The sequence below is a fragment of the Bos javanicus genome, chromosome 2, assembly GCF_032452875.1.
Source record: "Bos javanicus breed banteng chromosome 2, ARS-OSU_banteng_1.0, whole genome shotgun sequence".
In the NCBI taxonomy this organism is placed as follows: Eukaryota; Metazoa; Chordata; class Mammalia; order Artiodactyla; family Bovidae; genus Bos; species Bos javanicus.
In genome coordinates this window covers 131,157,731-131,180,446 of record NC_083869.1, presented here as the reverse complement: position 1 = coordinate 131,180,446, position 22,716 = coordinate 131,157,731, and the positions used below count along the sequence as shown (strand labels likewise).

Here is a 22,716-nt window from a genome sequence, read left to right as displayed (position 1 = left end):
TAGATTTTATTTTCTTGGGCTCCAAAATCACTACAGATGGTGACTACACCCATGAGATAAAAGACGCTTGCTCCTTGGAAGGAAAGCTGTGACAAACCTAGACAGGATATTAAAAAGGAGAGACATCACTTTGCAGGCAAAGGTCCATATAGTCAATGCTCTGGTTTTTCCAGTAGTCATGTACGGGTGTGGGAGGTGGACCATCAAAAGACTGAGCACCAAAGAATTGATGCTTTCAAATTGTGGTGCTGGAGATTCTTGAGAATCCTTTGGACTCCAAGGAAATCAAACCAGCCAATCCTAAAGGAAATCAACCCTAAATAATCATTGGAAGGACTGATGCTGAAGCTGAAGCTCCAGTACTTTGGCCACCTGATAGGAAGAGCCAACTTATTAGGAAAGACCAGGATGCCAGGAAAGATTAAAGGCCACAGCAGAAGGGAGTGGCAGAGGATGGATGGTTAGATAGCATCACTGACTCAATGGACACGAACCTGAGCAAGCTCTGGAAGATAGTGGAGGACAGAGGAGCTTGGTGTTCTATAGTCTATGAGGTCGTTAAGAGTCAAACACAACTTAGCGACCAAACAGCAACTACAACATGACTCAGAAATTCCACTCCTCAATGTATATCCGGAAAAAATAAAAAGAAAGAAAGAAAAGAAAACACTAATTCAAAAAGATAGTGTTCCAGTGGCTCAGAAGTAAAGAATCTGCTTGCAGTGCAGGAGACACAAGAGATGAAGGTTTGATCCCCTTGTCAGGAAGGTCCCCTGAAGAAGGGAGTGGAAACCCACCCCAGTATTCTTGCATGGTGAATTGCACAGATAGAAGAGCCTGGTGGGCTATACTCCATGGGGTCACAAAGAGTAGGATACGACTGAAGCAACTTAGCACGCATGTACACAGAAGAAGGGAAATTAAAATGGAGATAGTCCAGTTCAGACTTCAGAAACAGGAGAGTAGACCTTTGACCTTGCTTCTGAACTGTCTGGACACTGCCCAGACTCCATCCCTGCCTGCAAACACAGCTAGTCATGCAGCACTTTAGATAAGAAAGGGAGTGGGTCTCCGAATTCTTGAGCCCCTGGAGGCCTGGCCAATCACCCCAGGGTTTAAGGAAATCCTATGACTCACAGATGATACCACTTTAATGGCAGAAATTGAAGAAGAACTAAACAGCCTCTTGATGAAGGTGAAAGAGGAGAGTGAAAAAGCTGGCTTAACAAGGTGAAAAGGCAGCCTTCAGAATGGGGGGAAACAATAGCAAACAAAGCAACTGACAAAGAACTAATCTCTAAAACATACAAGCAACTCACGCAGCTCAATACCAGAAAAACGAACAACCCAATCAAAAAGTGGGCCAAAGAACTAAACAGACATTTCTCTAAAGGAGACATACAGATGGCTAACAAACACATGAAAAGATGCTCAACATCACTCATTATTAGAGAAATGTAAATCAAAACCACAATACGGTATCATCTCACACCAGTCAGAATGGCTGCCATCAAAAAGTCTACAAACAAAAAATGCTAGAGAGGGTGTGGAAAAAAGGGAACCTTCTTATGCTGTTGGTGGGAATGCAAACTGGTACAGCCACTATGGAGAACAGTGTGGAGATTCCTTAAAAAACTAGAAATAGAACTGCCATACGACTCAGCAATCACTGCTGGGCATACACACCAAGGAAACCAGAGCTGAAAGAGACACGTGTACCCCAGTGTTGACTGCAGCACTGTTTACAACAGCCAGGACGTGGAAGCAAACCAGGTGTGCATCGATGGATAAGGAAGTGGTGGTACATATACACAATGGAACAGCACTCAGCTGAAAAAGAGCGCATTTGAGTCAGTTCAAATGAGGTGATGAAACTGGAGCCTCTTGTGAAGGAAGCCTCCAGAGTGAAGCAAGTCAGAAAGAGAAACACCAATACAGTATGTTAATGCATGTATATAGAATCTAGAAAGACGGTAACAACAATCCTATATGCAAGACAGCAAAAGAGACAGAGCCGAAGAACAGACTTGTGGACTATGTGGGAGAAGGTGAGGGTGGGATGATACGAGAGAAGAGCATTGAGACATGTATTTTTTCAGTGTACATGACATGTACAAGTTGCCGTATGTAAAATAGATGATCAGTGCAAGTTCGATGCGTGAAGCAGGGCGCTCGAAGTCGGTGCTCTGGGACAACCCAGAGGGATGGGGTGGGGAGAGAGGTGGGAGGGGGTTCAGGATGGGGGACACATGTGCACCTGTGGCTGATTTGCATCTATGTGGTGGCAAAAACCACCACAATATTGTGAAGTAATTATCTTCCAATTAAAATAAATTAATTAATTTTAAATAAGGGAAAGCTGGCTTAAAAATCAACATTCAAAAAACAAAGATCATGACATCCAGTCCCACCACTTCGTGGCAAATAAATGGGAAAAAAGCAGAAACAGGGTTGGATTTCATTTTCTTGGGCTCCAAAATCACTGCAAACGGTGACTGCAGCCATAAAATTAAAAGTTGCTTGCTCCTTGAAAGAAAAGCTATGACAAACCTAGACAGTGTATTAAAAAGCAGAGACATTATTTTGCTGATAAAGGTCCATATGGTCAAAGTTATGATTTTTCCAGTAGTCATGTATGGATGTGAGAGTTGGACCGTAAAGAAAGCTGAGCGCCAAAGAATTGATGCTTTCGAACTGCGCCACTGGAGAAGACTCTTGAGAGTCCCTTGGACTGCAAGGAGATCCGACCAGTCCATCCTAAAGGAAATCAGTCCTGAATATTCACTGGAATGACTGGTGCTGAAGCTCCAATACTTTGGCCACCTGAAGGGAAGAGTTGACTAATTGAAAAAGACCCTGATGCTGGGAAAGATTGAGGGCAGGAGGAGAAGGGGGCGACTGAAGATGACGTGGTTGGATGGCATCACTGACTCAGTGGACATGGAGATAGTGAAGGCCAGGGAAGCCTGGTGTGCTGCAGTTCAAAGAGCCTCAAAGAATCCGACACAACTTAGCGACTAAACAACAACAAATCTCACAAGATGAAACAAACAGCCTTGTAAAAGTGTTGAAGAAAAACCAGAGCTGCATTTTTGCACAAACTGATGATGATATCAGTTTGCAGTCTGGGGTCTTAAGTGGGAACCCCCAAAACTGCAATTTGAAGTCTCACCTGTGGAGTGAATGGACTGCCTGGGACCTTCCCGACGGGGACTCCACATGGCTGCGACTCGGTACTTCCCATCATTCTGTTTAGTTCTGGATGTTGGTCGACCCAATTTGGTGATGTATGTGCTGTTCCTCTTCTCTATTGTTTCTATTTCCATTTTCTTTTAATGACTGCATATTGAAATTAAGTTAAACAATCCTTTATTAAATATTAAAGTTGTCTATCTGTGTCTAACAAGTGGTTTCTTTTGTATACAAATCCTTCGAACCCGAAATGAAAGTGAAACTTTCAGCAAAACAGATACCAGCACCTAATGTTTATAGCAGCATTGTTTACAACAGAGCAACCTAAGTGTCCATCAGCAGATGACTGGATAAAGATGTGGTGTGTATATACAATGAAATACCACTCGACCATAAAAAAATAATGATATTTTACCATTGCAACAACATGGACGGACTTGGAGGGTCTTGAGCTTAGTGAAACAGACAGAAGTCAGACAGAGAAAGAAAAATACTGTTTAATATCCCTTATATGTAGAATCTAAAAAATAAAACAAATTAGTGAATATAACAAAAGAGAAACTGACTCACCGATATAGAGAAGAAACTAGTGGTTCCCAGAGGGGAGAGGGAAGCAGGAAGGAGCAAGAAAGGGGGAGTGAATTAAAAGGTGCGAACAACTATATATAAAGCACAAAGATATACTGTGCAGCACAAGGACTACAACCAATATTTGACACTAACTATAAATGTAGTAAAACCCTTAACAATTGTGACTCGCTTTATTATACATCTGAGACTTTTTTTGTGCAGCAGCTCTATTTCAGTAGGAATACAAAGGCTTTTGAACATCTTTCCTGAGGGGGGGAAAAAAAATCTCTGCTTCCAGTCGCTTCTGGAACACCGACTGCCTTCCTGCCCTTGGCTGTCATGGACAATCTTCCCTTTAATAAATGCCTCTTTTCTGTTCATCCAGCAGGAGTGGTTTTCTATTACTGGCAAGTAGAACACTCATTAATACATGTACAATAAAATAATAATTATACTTATTGAATGTTTATTGTGTGCCACTCTCCCCAGGGGTTTATATGGATTTTAAACCCCTCAACAGCTCTGTGGGGGGTGTGCATTATTATTCCCATTTCACAGTCAAAGAAACTGAGGCACAGATAGGTTCACTTGCTCAAGGTTGAACACAGCTAGTGGAGCAAGATTTTTTTTTTAATCAGTTGATATTTATTTTTACATTATTTTGAGAATCTATACCTGGGAACACTTAAAAAAATTTTTATTGGCATACAGTTGATTTACAATGCTGTGTTAGTTTCAGTACAGCAAGGTGAGTCAGGCGTACACATATCCACTCTTTTTCCTTTAGATTATTTCCCCACATAGGCCATTATAATGTATTAAGTAGAGCTCCCTATTCTACACAGTAGGTCATTATTAGCTATCTATTTTATATATTGGGTTAGCCAGAAGGTTCGTTTGGATTTCTCCATAACATCTAATGGAAAACCCAAATGCACGTTTTGGCCAAGCCGATATAAAGTACTGTGTATATGTCAATCCCAATCTCCCAATTTATCCCTTCCTCCACCTTACCTCCTGGTAATCATAAGTCTATTTTATTTTTTTTAATTAACTAATTTATTTTAATTGGAGGTTAATTACTTTAATATTGTAGTGGGTTTTGCCATACATTGACATGAATCGGCCTGGAGCAAGATTTCGTTTTGGCGGCTGTTGGTCTCCATCGCTTCGTGGGTTTTCTCTAGCTGCAGTGAGTGTGGGCTGCTCTCTTGCGGTGTGCAGGCCTCTCACCACGGTGGCTCCTCTGGGTGTGCAGCAGGGGCTCTGGGACAGGGGCTTCAGTAGTTGTGGCTCCCAGGCTTTAGAGCACAGGCTCAACAGTTGTGAGGCAGGGTTTTCGTTGCTCCCAGATCAGGGATCAAGCCCATGTCTCCTGCCTTGGCAGATGGTCTTTACCACGGAGCCACCAGGGAAGCCCATGGAGCAGGCTTCAGAGTCTGGGCCGCTGTCCATTATGACAGTTTTCAGTTGAGACCGCTGGGAGCTGGGGGCTTATCTGGGGGCCTTCTGAGCACACCCCTCCCAATCGTATGCTCACTCCAGCCCTGCATCCACACAGAAAACTCAAGCAGGAGGAGCTGGCATCTGAGGTGGAGGGATTGCACTCTGACCCCTTGCCCTGTCCACCCCCACTCCCAGAAGTAGAGGGAAAGTCCGGACTCCCCGGGTTTCCATGACACTGCACTTCGGGGCGGGTAAACATTAAACCCACTGGTCTTCCTTCCTCCGAGTGCTCAGAGACCTCTGCAACCTCGGAAGAGGCTGGAAAGGGGACGAGACTGTTGGGAAGGTGCAGCATGTGGTCACTCCCCTTCCAGAATCACTTTTGGGACACTTCCTTCATGACCAGCCGCGCATCGTGTCTCCACTCGGAGACTGTGAGCCATCAGGGCTAGGGGCCTGGGCTGGGAACTGCACACTGGCCACCTGCTCCTGACTTGACCCCCAAGCCGCTGATTTTCTGTCTGTAAAATGGGGCTCATAATAACCCCACCCAGAGGAGAAAATAGGATAATACATTCAGAGGGCTGCAAACCCTGGATGGGATTGTAAAAATGTGTATGTATTGAGCCAGAGAAACAGAGTCTTTGGGTTTTTCTCCATAAGGGAGAGAAGCCACGTCCTGAATACATCACTGAAATTGAAGTCGCTCAGTCGTGTCCAACCCTGTGCGACCCCATGGACTGTAGCCCACCAGGCTCCTCCGTCCATGGGATTCTCCAGGCAAGAATACTGGAGTGGTTGCCATTTCCTTCCCCAGGGGATCTTCCCGACCCAGGGATCGAACCCAGGTCTCCCGCATTGGAGGCGGATGCTTTGAGACACTGGGGAAAATCTTACCTGAAGGTAGGCCATTTCATACATGTCCTGTGATCCCCTTCTTTGAGTTTTTGTTTTATTTTGTCTTGCTTTAAAAAAAAAATGGTTTATTGACTCTATTTATTTTTGGCTGCACGGGGTCTTTGTTGCTGCCCACGGGCTTTCTCCAGCGTAGAGAGTGGAGGCTGCTCTTCCTGTGGCTCACGGCTTGCTCACTGCAGCGGCTTCTCTTACTGTGGAGTACGGGTTTGGCTGCTCTGCGGCATGTGGGATCTTCCCAGACCAGGGATCGAACCATGACTCCTGCCTTGGCAGGTGGATTCTTAACCACTGGACCACCAAGGAAGCCCTGTTTTGCTTTTAAGTTGGGGAAAATAGTTTCCTGGTGGCCGAGTGGTTAGGATTCTGGGCTTTCACTGCCAGGGCCCAGTATATTTCTTATGTGGTACAAATTTGGCCCAGGTTCGACCCCTGGTCAGGGAGCTGAGACCCCCACATGCCTCAACTAAAGATCCTGTGTGCCAACACTAACACCTGGAGAAGTCAACCAAAACAAATAATTTTTAAAAAAATAAGTAAATTGTGAAAGAGAAATACCAAAGTGTTAAATGGATTTGCTCTGTGTGATAAAACTACAGGGTATTTTAATTTACTTTTTCTTTTTTGGATTCAGAGTTTCTACTGTGAACCGAGATGATTTATATCTTTAAAAACATACCTTACTGTATCCATATAAAATATTTTTATTATTATTTATTCCAAAGTGCCAAGTATAGAGCCCATAAATGCAAGTGTGTGAGTACTCGCCTAAGTCCTAGAGCCACGTTGGGGAGACATTTGTGACTTACCTCCCCGTCACCCACCCCCTCCTGGCCTTTCCGAGCAGGGTGGGTAGGCTGGGACCTTATCCTGTCTCTACGGGTGGGCCTGGATTAGCTTAAAACTGTGGAAAATTCTGAAAGAGATGGGAATACCAGACCACCTGATCTGCCTCTTGAGAAATTTGTATGCAGGTCAGGAAGCAACAGTTAGAACTGGACATGGAACAACAGACTGGTTCCAAATAGGAAAAGGAGTATGTCAAGGCTCTATATTGTCACCCTGCTTATTTAACTTCTATGCAGAGTACATCATGAGAAACACTGGGCTGGAAGAAACACAAGCTGGAATCAAGATTGCCGGGAGAAATATCAATCATCTTAGATATGCAGATGACACCATCCTTATGGCAGAAAGTGAAGAGGAACTAAAAAGCCTCTTGATGAAAGTGAAAGAGGAGAGTGAAAAAGTTGGCTTAAAGCTCAACATTCAGAAAACTAAAATCATGGTATCCGGTCCCACCACTTCATGGGAAATAGATGGGGAACCAGTGGAAACACTGTCAGACTGTATTTTTCTGGGCTCCAAAATCACTACAGATGGTGACTGCAGCCATGAAATTAAAAGACGCTTACTCCTTGGAAGAAAAGTTATGACCAACCTAGATAGCATATTCAAAAGCAGAGACATTACTTTGCCAACAAAGGGTCATCTAGTCAAGGCTATGGTTTTTCCAGTGATCATGTGTGGATGTGAGAGTTGGACTGTGAAGAAGGCTGAGTGCCAAAGAATTGATGCTTTTGAACTGTGGTGTTGGAGAAGACTCTTGAGAGTCCCTTGGACTGCAAGGAGATCCAACCAGTCCGTTCTGAAGGAGATCAGCCCTGGGATTTCTTTGGAAGGAATGATGCTGAAGCTGAAACTCCAGTACTTTGGCCACCTCATGCGAAGAGTTGACTCATTGGAAAAGACTCTGATGCTGGGAAGGATTGGGGGCAGGAGGAGAAGGGGACGACAGAGGATGAGATGGCTGGATGGCATCACTGACTCGATGGACGTGAGTCTGAGTGAATTCCGGGAGTTGGTGATGGACAGGGAGGCCTGGTGTGCTGCGATTCATGGGGTCACAAAGAGTCGGACATGACTGAGCGACTGATCTGATCTGATCTGGGGTGGTTGGTTTAGGGAGCTCATGAAGGAGGCTTGCCTTTTCATACTATACAAGGGGCTCTCCATGCAAAAATGCTGCAGTGTGTTGCCATTTCCTTCTCCAGTAGACCTCATCTTGTCAGAACTCTTCCCCGTGACCTGTCCATCTTGGGTGGCCCAGCACCGTGTGGCTCATCACTGCACTGAGTTACGAAAGTCCCTTTGCCACGACAAGGAGAAGCGGGTGGCAGAGGATGAGATGGTTAGATTCATCACAAGCTCAAGGGACATGAAATCGGGCAAACCCTGGGAGATAGTGGAGGACAGAGGAGCCTGGTGAGCTCTGTCCATGGGGTTGCAAAAGAGTCAGACACGATTTAGGGACTGAACAACAGTGGAGGTTTGGTCCATGAGACAATTCCAAGACTTGTGTGTGTTTGGGGAAACAGATTTCCATGTTTTTGATGATACATTGCAGGTGATCATCTGGGAACCTTCCCCTGGATGCAAACGGGGCCAAAAGGAGCTGAGAAATGAAAAGAGAGAGAAATCAGGTCCTAGGACATCACTGAGCCACCAAGGATAAAAGCCTCTCCCACGTGTAGACTTGCCTGTTTCATGAGCCAATAAATTTCCTTTAGTTTCAAAACTGGTTTGAGGACTTCCCTGGCAGTCCAGTGGTTAAGAATCCGCCTGCCAGTGCAGAGGACAGGGGTTTGATCCCTGGTCCAGAAAGATTCCACGTGCCACGGGGCAACTAAGCCAGTGTGCCACAACTACTGAAGCCCACATGCCCTCGAGTCTGTGCTCTTCAACAAAAGGAGCCACTACAAGGAGAAGTTGTATCTCAACTAGATACATCGCAACTATAGAGTATTGCAACCATGCATCGCAACTCGAGAGTAGCCCCTGCTAGACACAACTAGAAGAGAAGCCTGGGAGCAGTCAAAAATAAGTAATAAATAAATTAAAAAAATTTTTTTAAAGTTCGACAAATTAGATTTTGTTATTTGTGTGTGTGTGTGTGCTAAGTTGCTACAGTCGTGTCTGACTCTGTGCAACCCTATGAACTGTAGCCCGACAGGCTTCTCTGTCCATGGGATTCTCCAGGCAAGAATACTAGAGTGGGTTGCCCTGCCCTCCTCCAGGGGAACCTTCCTGACCCAGGGATTGAACCCATGTCTCTTATGTCTCCTGCACTGACAGGCAGGTTCTTTACCACTAGCACCACTTGGGAAGCCCAGATATTTTTATTTACAACTTAACTGATGAGCAAACGGGGACCTGAGGTAGGATGCTGCAAATCACAGATACTCCAGTGCAGAACTTTCGGGGCAGAGGAGGGCAATACAGCACAGGTGGAACAGGGATTTTTGGCTGGGAAGTTGGTTATTCTAAAATAGCTGGTGGTGAAGGAGTCAGTGTGGTCGGAGTCTGCTGAATCTTGGAATTCAAACCAGGGGCCTCCAAGGCTGCTCTTTTATGAAACTCGTGGGAAAATCTCAGGATTTTGGAGGCTGCTCATTTCTTGTAGTCATTAATAAATTCCTACAAGAAAGAGACGTGCGTGACTCCTTTGAAATTGGACAGGTTGAAAGGAGAGAAAGAAAAACTAGGCAATTTAGACCTGAGGCCTGTGGTCCAAGTTGACAGTAAGCCCAGGATTCCAGCCAAAAAGTGGAATTCTCCACGCTCAGCTATATTTAGTGTAAGCACAGGCCAGCAGGCGGGGGACTTAGCAGGAGATAAAACTGAAGACTCCTCAGGTCCCTCCTAAGCACATTCCATGAAGCAATCTTTGTCTGAGATGATTTTGGGGGGGACTATGCCACATGACTTGCAGAGTCTTAGTTCCCCGACCTGACATTGAACCCAGGCCCTGATTGAAAGCACCAAGTCCTAACCACTGGCCCACCAGGGAATGTATGGATGTGAGAGTTGGACTATAATGAAAGCTGAGCGCCGAAGAATTAATGCTTTTGAATTGTGGTGTTAGATAAGACTCTTGCGAGTCCTTTGGACTGCAAGGAGATCCAACCAGTCCATCCTAAAGGAAATCAGTCCTGAATATTCATTACAAGGACTGATGCTGAAGCTGAAGCTCCAACACTTTGGCTACCTGATGCGAGGAGCCAACTCATTAGAAAAGACCCTGATGCGGGGAAAGATTGAAGGCAGGAGCAGACGGGGACGACAGAGGATGAGATGGTTGGATGGCATCACCGACTCAATGGACATGAGTTTGAGCAAGCTCCGGGAGATGGTGAAGGACAGGAAAGCCTGGTGTGCTGCAGTCCATGGAGTGCCAAAGAGTCAGACATGACTGAGCAGCTGAACAACAACAAATGCATGGAGACTTTGCCACATTTTTGTGTTTACAAGTGTCCTGTGGCTGTTCGTCTCCTGACAACTGGCCTTGGGCTCAGTGCAGCCTCCTGTCCTCCCTTTAATGGATGGCTTCTTCCTTTTCATGTCATAGCCAGTTTAGAGAGATATTTCTAGTTTGCCTCATGTCCACAGTTTGCAGGGGCTTCCCTGATAGCACAGTTGGTAAAGAATCTGCCTGCAATGCAGGAAACCTGGGTTCGATTCTTGGGTTGGGAAGATCCCCTGGAGAAGGAAATGGCAACCCACTCCAGTATTCTTACCTGGAGAATTCCATAGATGGAGAAGCCTGGCAGACTACAGTCCACAGAGTTGCAAGAGTCGAACACGACTGAGTGACTAAACCACCACCTCCACCTGACTACTGGAAAAAATCATAGCTAGATGGACCTTTGTTGGAAAAGTATTGTCTTTGCTTTTTTAATACACTGTCTAGGTTTGTCATGGGCTTCCCCCATAACTCAGTTGAATATGCCTGCAATCCAGGAGACCCGGGTTCGATTCCCAGGTCGGGACAATCCCCTGGAGAAGGAAATGTCAACCCACTCCAATATTCTTGCCTGGAGAATCCCATGGACAGAGGAGCTTGGCAGGCTACAGTCCATGGGGTTGCAAAGAGTCGGACACGACTTAGCGACTAAAGACAGAGAGAGAGGTTTGTCATAGTTTTTCTTCCAAGGAGCAAGTGTCTTTTAATTTCATGGCTGCAGTCACCATCTGCAGTGAGTTTGGAGCCCAAGAAAATAAAGTCTGTCACTGTTTCCATTGTTACCCATCTATTTGCCATGAAGTGATGGGACCAGATGCCATGCTCTTCATTTTTTGAATGTTGAGTTTTAAGTCAGCTTTTTCACTCTTCTCTTTCATCAAGAGGCTCTTTAGTTCCTCTTCACTTTCTGCCATAAGGTGGTGTCATCTGCATATCTGAGGTGATTGATATTTCTCCCGGCAATCTTGATTCCAGCTGAGCTTCATTCAGCTTGGCATTTCACATGATGTACTCTGCATATAAGTTAAACAAGCAGAGTGACAATATACAGCCTTGAGTACTCCTTTCCTAGTTTGGAACCAGTCCATTGTTCCATGTCCAGTTCTAACTGTTGCTTCTTGACCAGCATACAGGTATCAGAGGAGGCGGGTGAGATGATCTTGTATTCCTAACTCTTGAAGAATTTTCCACAGTTTGTTGTGGTCTACATAGTCAAAGGCTTTAGCATAGTCAATGAAGCAGAAGTAGATGTTTTTCTGGAATTCTCTAGCTTTTTCTATGGTTCAACGGATGTTGGCAATTTGGTTTCCGGTTCCTCTGCCTTTTCTAAATCCATCTTGTACATCTGGAAGTTCTCGGTTCACATACTGCTGAAGCCTAGCTTGAAGGATTTTGAGCATGACTTTGCTAGCATATGAGATGAGTGCGATTGTGTGGTAGTCTGAACATTCTTTGGCATTGCCCTTCTTTAGGATTGGAATGAAAACTGATCTTTTCCAGTCCTGTGGCCACTGCTGAGTTTTCCAAATATCCTGGCATATTGAGTGTAGTACTTTAACAGCATCATCTTTTAGGATTTGAAATAGCTCAGCTGGAATTCCATCATCTCCACTAATTTTGTTTATAGTGATGTTTCCTAAGGCCCACTTGACTTTGCACTCCAGGATGTCTGGCTCTAGGTGAGTGATCACACCATCGTGGTTATCTGGGTCATTAAGATTTTTTTGGATAGTTCTGTGTATTCTAGCCACCTCTTCTTAATATCTTCTGCTTCTGTTAGGTCCATACCATTTCTGTACTTTATTGTGCCCATCTTTATGTGAAATGTTCCCTTGGTATTTTCAATTTTCTTGAAGAGATCCCTAGTCTTTTCCATTCTATTGTTTTACTCTATTTGTTTGCATTGTTCACTTAGGAAGGCTTTGTTACCTCTCCTTGCTATTCTTTGGAACGCTGCATTCAGATGGGTATATCTTTCCTTTTCTCCTTTGCCTTTAGCTTCTCTTCTTTTTTCAGCTATTTGTAAGGCCTCCTCAGACAGTCATTTTGCCTTTTTGCATTTCTTTTTCTTGGGGATGATTTTGTAGGCTTAGTAGGTGTCTGATCTATTTGCTATAAGAGCCATAAGCCTTTCAGAACATTGCTAAAGAAATCCCCAAGCTGCCAAATATCAGCTTGCCATCGTCCAAGCCCTAAAGTATTCTTGGGCCCTCAAGTTTGCATCTAACAGGAAGTGGGAGGCAAAAATGATACAGCCCCCGGGGGAGCGTCTCCAAGGGGCATCTCAGATGTGTCCATTGAAGACAGGGAGAGGGATGGACAGCCAGGAGCATGGATGAATCTTCAGGAAGACTTTATCAGAGGGGATCCAAGTCCTGGTGGGGGGAGCGGGGGAGGAGATCTCTCCGCCACCCTGGGTACAAGCTCTCTTCCTACTTATTTGGGATGCCTTCCTTCCTGTCTCCATTCTGGAAATGCCATGGGACTGCTATGGCTGGGCCTGCCTGAATCCGCTCTGATCTCTGGAATCCAGCCCCCAGCAGACAGCCTTGACCCTTCCTTTTGGCCTGCAGCCTTTTCCAGGGCTGAGAATAGGAAGCAACACTCACTGTCTTGGAACTTGGAGCCTGCTCACAAGTCCCTTTAGAAATATAGGAGAAAATAGAGACATTGTTCCTCAGACAATGGGGTTTTCTCACAGGGCGGGCGCCCCAGGGTTTTGTGAGGAAGGCTTCCTTTAAGTACAGCGGGGGCTGGGGGACACTCTCTGGTCATTTCTTAGGGTACTAGGCACAGGGCTGACTGCCGGGGGGTACGCGAGGGGGCTGGGACGGCAGATGAGCTGGAAGCTTGGATTAGCACTGCCTGGGAGACCCGGCCTGAGACGGAGAAGAGGAGGGCTGAGCCAGGATGAGGCTCAAGGTGGCATGGAGCAGGCGGCGGGCGGAACTGGGGAGGGGGGAGGTCTGGGACTAGGGCTGAAGCTAGAGCTGGTCCTGGGAAGGACTGTCGAGCACTGCTCAAAAGCTCAGGTAGGGGCTTCCTTGGTGGCTCAGTGGTAAAGAATCTGCCTGCCTGCCAATACTGGAGATTCGGGATCGATCCTGAATGGGCAAGATCCCACACGCTGCAGAGCAACTAAGCCCACGAGCCACAGCTATCGAGCCGGGGCTCTGGAACTCAGGAACTGCAACGGGATAAGCCAGCGCAGAGAGAAGACCACACACGGCAACTAAGACAAGGCCCCACTTGCCGCAACTAGAGAAAAGTTTGCTCAGCAACAAGAGCCCCAGCAAGCCAAGAATAAACACTTACATAAAATTATTGTTTTAAAAAATCAGCAATTGCAGCAGCAAATGATTAAAAAAAAAAAAACCCAAAACAAAAAAGCTCAGGCCTTGCCTATATCTGAAATGGTAAAGAATCTGCCTGCCATGCAGGAGACCCGGGTTCGATCCCTGGGTAGGGAAGGTCCTCTGGAGAAGGGCATGGCAATCCACTCCAGTGTTCTTGCCTGGAGAATTCTACGGACAGAGGAGCCTTGGCGGGCTACCATCCACGGGGTCGCAAAGAGTCAGGCATGACTGAGCGACTAACACTGCTACTCCCCACAGGTAGCCTGATCCCCCTGGTGGGCTGGGTGGCCTCAGGAATGCTTTCTCTTGGCTTCCATCTTCTCTATCAAGTGGCCTTGGGCTCAGAGCATGCCCCTGCCCTCGGTTTAAGGGTTGGCTTCTTCCTTGACGTGTCTCAGCAGGGACAGAGCATGTGTGCGTGCTAAGTCGCTTCAGTTGTCTCTGAGTCTTTGTGACCGTGTGGACTGTAGCCTGCCAGGCTCCTCTGTGCATGGGGATTCTCTGGGCAAGAATAGTGCAGTGGGTCGCCATGCTCTTCTTCAGGGGATCTTCCCGACCCAGGAATGGAACCTTCGTCTCTTATGTCTCCTGCATCAGCAGGCGGGGTTTTTTTTTTTTTTAACCACTAGCACCACCTGGGAAGCCCAGCAGACAGAGAGAGATATTGCTAGTTGGCCTCTTGTCCACAGTCCGATTCCCAGCAGACGCATCCCAGAGAGGAGTCAGGTCTCCTTGTTAAAGAATGCTTGGGAATTCCCTCATCTTCTCTCCCCTGAACACTCTTATGCCACAATCTGTCCCCTTCCCAGCACACCTCCTCTCCCTAATATCTGCTCTAGTTCTTTATTCATTCCCTTATCATCTTCTAATTTACATATAACTTACTTAACTATAATGTTGATTATTATCTGTCTTCCTTAATTGGAATGTCAGTTCCATGAGGCCAGAAGTCTCTGTCTTGCTCACTTGTGTCGCCAGATCCTAGCATAGTGCCTGCACTGAGCAGGCGCCCAGTGAATATTCTTTAAAGAATAAGTTGTTAAGCCTCTCTAAGCCAAGAGCTTCCTCATTTGAAAAGCGAGGGTGACATTAATGACCCTGCCTCAGTCTTACAGAGAGAAGTCAACAAAATTTCACCTGTAAAGAGCTTTACACCAGGCTGCTGGACACTTCTGCAAATGACAGCTTGTATGTGCCTGTTTTCTCATCTGTAAGGTGGGAAAAAAGTCCCTACTCGGTAGGACTGTTGTGAGTATTAGCTGGGTTAATATGTACAAAGACTCATATTGGACCAGAGCCTCACACGAAGTCAGCACTCGGTGATGCTGGGGGGTACCAGCCTTGGTTTAATGATACTGCCTCAGTTTTCTATTTGTTTTTGACTGTGCTGGGTCTTCGTTGCTGTGAGTGGGCTTTCTCTAGTTGTGATGAGCGGGGGTTCCTCTCTATTGCGATGCAAGGACTTCTCATCTCCGTGACTCCTCTTGTCGTGGGGCACAGGCTCCAGGGTGTGCAGGCTTCGGTAGCTGCAGCCCGCGGGCTCTCGAGCACAGGCTCAGGAGTTGGTGCACAGGTTTAGCTGCTCTGAGGCACGTGGGATCTTCCTGGCTCAGGGACTGAACCTGTGTCCCCTGCACTGGCAGGTGGATTCTTAACCACTGAACCACCAGGCAAGCTCCTGCTTCAGTTTTCTTAGTTCCTTTCCTCTCAGCACGCCAGGCTCCTCTGTCCTCTCCTGTCTCCCAGAGTTTGCTCAAATTCATGTCCATTGAGTCAGTGATGCTATCTAACCATCTCATTCTCTACCATCCCCTTCTCCTTTTGCCTTCAATCTTTCCAGCATCGGGGTCTTTTCCAATGAGTCAACTATTTCCATTAGGTGGCCAAAGTATTGGAGCTTCAGTTTCAGCATTAGCCCTTCCAATGAATATTCAGGGTTGATTTCCTTTAGGATGGACTGGTTTGATCTCACTGTCCTAGGGACTCTCCAGAGTCTTCTCCAGCATGACAATTCAAAAGCATCAATTCTTAGCCATTCAGCCAGTGGTACCTGGGGAAAAATCACTCAGACACAGGGGGCCCAATGCTGGCCATGTGGTGCAACTAGAAGTGTCCATCCCCCAACAGTTTTGGGGAGGTCAGAAGTCAAGGACAGGCGTGGGAGCCCATAATCGGTGAAACAGGGTCCATCCAAGTTGCTGTTGCCTCAGCCTCCCAGCCTCTGTTCAGGCTAGGACGGGTGGGAATATGCCCCTGGCTCACTGACAGTGACATCATCTCAAGTGTCTTTGTATCTCTAACCCCTTCCTTGGAGTTTGTGAGCAATTACAGAACCCCTCCAAGGTTGGAGACTCTGTTCTGGATGCCTTCACTCACCATTTCTCATGCAAAAGTGTTGTTTCCCAAACTTGATTCATTGACCACCTCCATGATTTTTGCCATAATAATCTAACTCATTGAATACATAAATAATATTTAATCAATGTTTTGATTCACTTTCTAAAAACAAACTTATGTCAGGAAGGACGCTTCATATCACTCCTATAAATAAAGAAGCAATATCAGTTGCTAAAAATACAAGAAAAAAGAAAAATACAAAGACCCTCTTGGTCTTTGGTGCTAGTCCCCAGTTCTGGTTCCAGTACACTGACAAGCTGTCTTCATGCTCTGTCTGGGCCTCTGTTTTCTCCTCTCTAAAATGGGGTTGTTGGGAGAAAATGCATGCAAGATGACTGGCCCAAGGTCGGCATGTCCTAGGTAAGATAGAGAATTCTGGGCCAGGACTTTTCTGGTGCCTCAGATGGTAAAGAATCCGCCTGCCAATGGGTTCGATCCCTGGGTCAAGAAGATCTGCTGGAGAAGAAATGGCAATTCACTCCAATATTCCTGCCTGGAAAATCCCATGGACAGAGGAGCCTGGTGTGCTGCAGACCATGGGGTCTCAGTGACTCCGACCCAACTTAGTGACTCAACAACTGGTTCTGCCGGTACTGACAGCTTCTCTGCTCAGGCCTCAGTCTCCTCCAGTCCTGCCCCGCCTCCCTTTATCTTTGAGAGCTTTTAGTTTCCTGTGCACTTTTCAACCACTGTCTCATATTAGTTTGCCTCTCAGAATATGACAGTGGAGATAGTGGAGGACAGAGGAGCCTGGTGTCCTGCAGTCCATGGAATCCCAAAGAGTCGGACACAACTTAGCACCTTAGCACCCGAACAGCAACAACAACAGCAAGTGATACGGGCAGCTGGGGGAGCTGACCTCTGCGGGTTAAGGGGCCGGCCAGGCCACAGGGCTCAAGTGATTTGCCCAAGGTCACCAGGGTGGAGTTTTGAACCTGGGCTGTCTGATTCCACCTGGTGGAAAGTGTGGGCTTCCTCCTCTAGTCACCGGGGAGGCAGGTCCTCACCTCTGGAGGGGATGCAGTCAGCAGGAACCCTGGCTGGCTCTAAGGACAAAGAGGGAATAGTCGTCGTCTAGGAGAGGGGGCTCCCCGCCCCAAGCCACCCCCTCCGAGGTATCCCTCCGCTTCCTCTGCTGAACAGAGGAGAGAGTCCAAGGCCAGCGGAGAAAGGGCCAGGCCAGTGGTCTGGTTGGAGTGGGAAGGCGGGATGGGACAGGGAGGAGAGTCACACACACGGGTGGACAGCGGCCGAAAGACACGTGCACAGAGATGGGGAGAGACAGAGGTCCCAAACAGAGCCAGGTGGGTTGTCAGACAGAGAGGCAGACAAGTCCGAGGGCGCGAAAGACACAGCCACGAAGAGACACAGCAGGAAGTTGGAGCCAAGGATAAGGACAAACCCAAAGAGACGGAATCAGAGCCGGAGCTCGCGGAGAGAAAGGACAGAGCGTGGCCTCGCTGGGAAGCGCCCGCCCCAACCCGGCGCAAGGGCGGGAGCCGAGCCGGGGCTCAGGAAGACGGAGGGCGCCCCGCTGCCCGGCAGGCGGCGCGCTGGCCGCGCGGCGCGACCGGCCGGCAGGGCCCGGGCCGGGGGCGGGCCGGGGGCGGGGGCGGAGGCGGGGGCGGGGGCCGGGGAGGGCTGCCCCGGCCGCGCGCGAGCCCCGCGATCGCCTTTATAAGCCCGCGGGGGACTTGGCCGGGGCAGCGTCGCGCTCCCGCCCCTCCGCGTCCGCGCTCCCAGAGCACCGACCCCGCGTCCCTTGCGCCGGGACAGACCTTCGCCCACGAACTCTGCGCAGGTAAAGACTCGACGCTGGTTCCTGGCTCTCCAGGACCCCCGGGATGTGGAGCGTCCCAGGCCCCCTTTCCTCATCCTCCCCTCGCCGGGAGAGGGCGGCGAGGCTGGACATCAGGGGCCGGGCCGGGACCTCCGCGCGCCCCTCAACACCGCCCAAGGCAGCCCATTCGGAACCTCCAGCCACCTGTCCCGCTCCCGCGCTCGCGCGCATCCGCTGCTCCCGGCGGGCGCACTGGGCGGGCCCAGAAAGTGGACGTGGCCCCAGCGGAGCCGGCGAGGCGGGCTGACTGCGCTCGAGTCGGCCGCTGCAGCCCTGCGGTCTCCCTGCCGCTGCCTGAGACCCCCATCTTCGGTCTCGGCACCGCCTCCCGGTGCCCAGTGGCTGAGCGGCTTCTGCGGCGCCCCCTTGGTCCGCGATCAAGAGACTCGGGTTGCCCACCGCAGAAGTGCCAGCCATCTAGCCGTCTCGAGATCTTGGCACAGCCGCCAGGGGAGGGGGCTGGTCTGCCTGGGTGGGCTCCAAAAGTAGTTTGGGCCGGAGCTGGGAACAGTACAGAGAGGAAGGCACTTGGGTCCGGGAGTCGCAGGGGGGCGGGGAGGGGGCGGGGTGGGGGGCGGGGGGACGGGCATCCGGCGTGTTGGAGTCTGTTTCGAAGTTGTAGCCGTGGGGCGGGGGGCGCAGCGGTCTTGGGGCCGAGCTCTGGAAGCCCCCGAAGCTGAGGGAGTTTGCTGCGATCCATCTCTGGGCGTAGGCAGGTGAGCGGCTGGCCCGGGGTGGGTTCCTGCAATTCTTGATTAAGAAAAGGTTAAAAGCCTGGTCACAATGGTGGGGCGGGTAGCTGAGCGGAGCTCCAGCCTTCCCCCGCATTGTCTCTTCAGACCCTTTTTCAATGCAAAATGGGGCTGGGGGAGGGGTCTTTACAGCGGCTTGTGGGTGGAGGAGGAGATCTCAAGACCGGGCCGTTCTCAGGCCAGAAAGGACCTCTGGGCTGTCGGAAAGGAAAAGACTTCCAGGTGGGCGCGGCTTCCCTGGGAGGCAGGGGGTGGGCTCCCACACCTGCAAAGTTGACAGCAACCGTTTGTTGAACACCTACTGCGTGCCAGGCTCCAACACTTGACATGCATCATCTCCTTTACAAACAGGGAAACTGAGGCCTGAAGAAGTTAAGCAAGTCTGAGGCCAGGATTTGAAGCCAGACTCTAAACCTACAACCTTATCCCTCTGCTACTTCTACACAAACCCAAGAGATGAGGGGCTGATCTTGGTTCCTCCTACTGACTCTTCTGATGTTCAGTCTTGCCTCCCCCCACGCCCTAGACCTGTCTTCCAATATTTAGACCTCCCCAGGGTGTCTTCCCCACCCTACTCTCTACTCCCTGCCCACTCTTGTCTCCCCTCATCTCCCACTCTTGTCTGTCCTCTGCCCTCCACTCTTGTCTCTGTGTCTCCTTTTCTCTTCCTGAACTTCATACATCTGAACTCCATAAGCAGAAAAGGTTCTTGGACGAGGCTTCCCAACTTCCCAGCCCCTGGAGTGAGATAGAGGCTTCAGTGATGGCCCCTGTCTGTATCTGTGACCCCACCTGTAAGATAAGGGAGTGTACCTCTCTCATAAGACTTTTGTGAGCAATAAAAATGAACTGAGGGCAGAAACAGAACGCCGTCTCCATTCAACAAACATTTATTAATGCCCCAAACCCTGTTCTAGGTGCTGGGAATGCAGCGATAAATTACACAGACATCTGCACACTTGTATAACAGAACTTTTTCAGGCTCTGCAACTGACACTTTAGAAAAGGAATCAAGCAATTCACAAGCAAGGAGATTAAGAGGCAGTAACATGGGTAAAAGGGATCAGCCAACCTTTCATTTTCACTAATAGAAAAAGGCAACCTAGCTGTGTGACCTGGGACAAATTCTGTTGCCTGTCCTGCCCCAGTCTCCTCCTTTTAGCTGGGATTAGTAAATAGTATGATTAACGTATGCAAAGTGTTGAGCTGATGCCTGTGTGCTTAAGAAAATTTTGGCTCTCATCAGCTCTAATCTCAATGGAAAATGCAAACTTGAGGTGGGGTGTAGGGTTTTGTCTTGCCCCGAACCCTGGAAACCTGTCGCCCACCACCTAGCCCTTGCCCATTCCCCGATGGGTTGTGTTGTCGAGTGGCACGGTGTCTGCCTTGCTCACAGTCAGATGCCACCTCCTGTCATCCTAGACTCAGCCTTGGCCAGGAGCCTGGAGCTCCGTGCTTGGAACAGGCCTGGGACTGTTAACCGCCACAGTCCCTTCCGCCTGGATGTGTCCCAGCTTTGAAATGAGGTGAAACCATACTCAAGCCCTACCTGTTGTTACATACCCGACCAACCCTGCAAACTGGATGCAGTCCTACAGATGAAGAAACCCGTCCTGCAGAAGGGAGGTGACTTGTTCAAGAACAAGAGATGCTACCTGGGGAGCTGGGGCTGGAGCCCTGGGGACCAGCTCCAGTGATCTTGATATTGTATACGTCTTTGGGGATGAGGCCTCCTAATCCAGGGGTAGGATCCAGTGGCACAGCTCAGAGTGCTCACTTTGAATAGGTCCAGCTGGAGTTATTAATACAAAACTCAGAGCTTGAAGAGAACATTACGGGGAGAGTGAGCAAGCTGGGCTGAGGACCAGCTCTCAAAATCTCCGTGTGGCCACAGGAATGCAAACTCAGCTTTCCAGTGCTACGTCGTGGTCCTCGTCCTCCGCAGGCTGGAGCTAGGCTGAACAGTGTGTATTTTTGGTTTTTTTTTTTTAGAGATGTCCTTAGTTTTTTGAGGGCTTCCCAGGTGGCGCTAGTGGTAAAGAACCCGCCTGCCAATGCAGGAGACATCAGAGACGTGGGCTCCATCCCTGGGCCAGGAAGATCCCCTGGAGGAGGGCATGGCAACCCACTCCAGTATTCTTGCCTGGAGAATCCCATGGATAGAGAAGCCTGGCAGGCTACAGTCCACAGGATTGCTTTTAGAGGGCAGCTGTGGGCAGTAGATTGGAGGTTCATTCCCAGCACTGCTGTATGACTCTAGACAAGTTTCTTTCCCTCTTTGAGCCTTAGGTGAGGAAATCATCTGTCATATGGGTTAATAATATATAGTTTGCAGAGTTGTGAAGGGTTGGCAAGATTATAATGGTTTTTCACCATTGAATGGCTCAGTTGGAAATGACCACTGTTCGGGGTTGTTGTTGAGGAGTTAATATTCTCTGTGAGACATTTCTGGCCGCTACCAGGTGATTCATGAGGGCCAGAGGGAAGGCCCTGTGTAGGTTACAAAGGCCTCGACAGGAGGCACAAGAATGGCTTTAGGATCAGCACCTTGGGTTCCAATCCTAGCTGTGTGACCTGAAGCAACTCACTTGACCTCTCTAAGTGCTGGGTTCCTAGTGGGCATCCAGCAACTCTTCTCTGATGCTCGGTGTCCAAAGAACATTCAAGAATAGTCTTCCTATTTTTCCACCCCCTCATGCCATCCCCCAACATTTCCTAATTGCTCCCAGAAAAACATCATGCTTAAAGTTTTCCATGCTGGAATTCTCAGCCTCGCTGTGGCATGAAATCAATTGTTTGCATTTAATTTGACTTCTCAAATTAAGGGGTAAAATTGAGACAAGGGTGGGGGTGCAGGAGCTGGGGAGGAGTTGAGGAAAATGAAGTCAAACCAGATGTGTTTTTGTTTAACTGTTGGATGGTGGTTAAACTGCCTGGGTATTTACATCGTTCTTTCTGAATTCCAGTAACTAAGAGTCAAGTTTCACTAAAAATTGTAGTGTTCCTTCCCGGCTACCGTGGACTTGTCCTCCCCATTATTATTATTATTACTATTTTATGTTCATCTGAGGCCACAAAGTACTGGCTGCAGAAGAGACCTCATAGATGCCTAGAATTTCAGAGTTGGAAGGCATTTAAAGGCTGCTTCTGTCAACTGGCTACTTTGCAGACCAGGGAGACTGACGTCCAGAGAGAATAAGGGTTTGCCCAGGGTCTCCCATGACCTTTCTGAAAAGTATCCACTGTCTTGATTTTGGTGTGTATCATTTCCATGGCATATCTTCAATATATATCTATTTTTTAAAAGAAAGAATTGCTGGTAAAATGAGGGGCAGGGAGACAGTTTAGAGGAAGCAACGAACATGTTTGATGGGTAGATAGTAGGTGATACAGAAAAGATACTAAAAAATATTACCACTAAAAATGTCTCTGGTCTGAGGGACAAAAATAAGGAGATCTTAGAGTCTTCAAATATATAAAATTTTAAACAAATTTTGTTAATGTAGTTTTACATTTTAATAATGGATTAAATATGAGGAATTTCAACATAAAGACTCTTCAAAAAATAATGACATATTTGGAATATAAAATTATTGAAATGTTAAAAAAAAAAAAAAGAATTGTTAAGGATACAGATGGTGTGAGTTGGTGGGAAAAATCTGCAACTCAGGACAGAGGTTAAGCCGTTGAACTGGTGCTACCCTGCTTGTGTGACCTTGGGCAAGTCACTTGCCCTCTCTGAGCCTCAGGGTCCGTGTCTGTATCCCAGGATGCCCGAAGGGCATGAGCTGGGGATTTGGGACATCCCTAAGACTTGGCGTGGGTCTGATTTAATTTGAGTTGGTCCTCAAACATCTGTGGCTGAAGTTATGGTAGGTCAGTCGCAAACTGCCCTCCTGGGGCAGCAGGGGGTGGGGGTAGGGGAATTGTTGACTCCTGCAGTGA

General features: G+C 48.2%; 1 protein-coding gene across 1 annotated transcript in view; it reads left to right on the top strand.

Annotated features, from left to right (window-relative positions):
* Positions 1–17,805: 17,805 nt before the first annotated feature.
* ALPL (alkaline phosphatase, biomineralization associated) overlaps positions 17,806–22,716 on the top strand; it is a 63,812-nt gene continuing 58,901 nt past the window's right edge. Inside the window, exon 1 of the mRNA XM_061394155.1 lies at positions 17,806–17,980. The gene's annotated coding sequence lies outside the window, so the exon portion shown is untranslated. The remainder of the gene's footprint in view (positions 17,981–22,716) is intronic.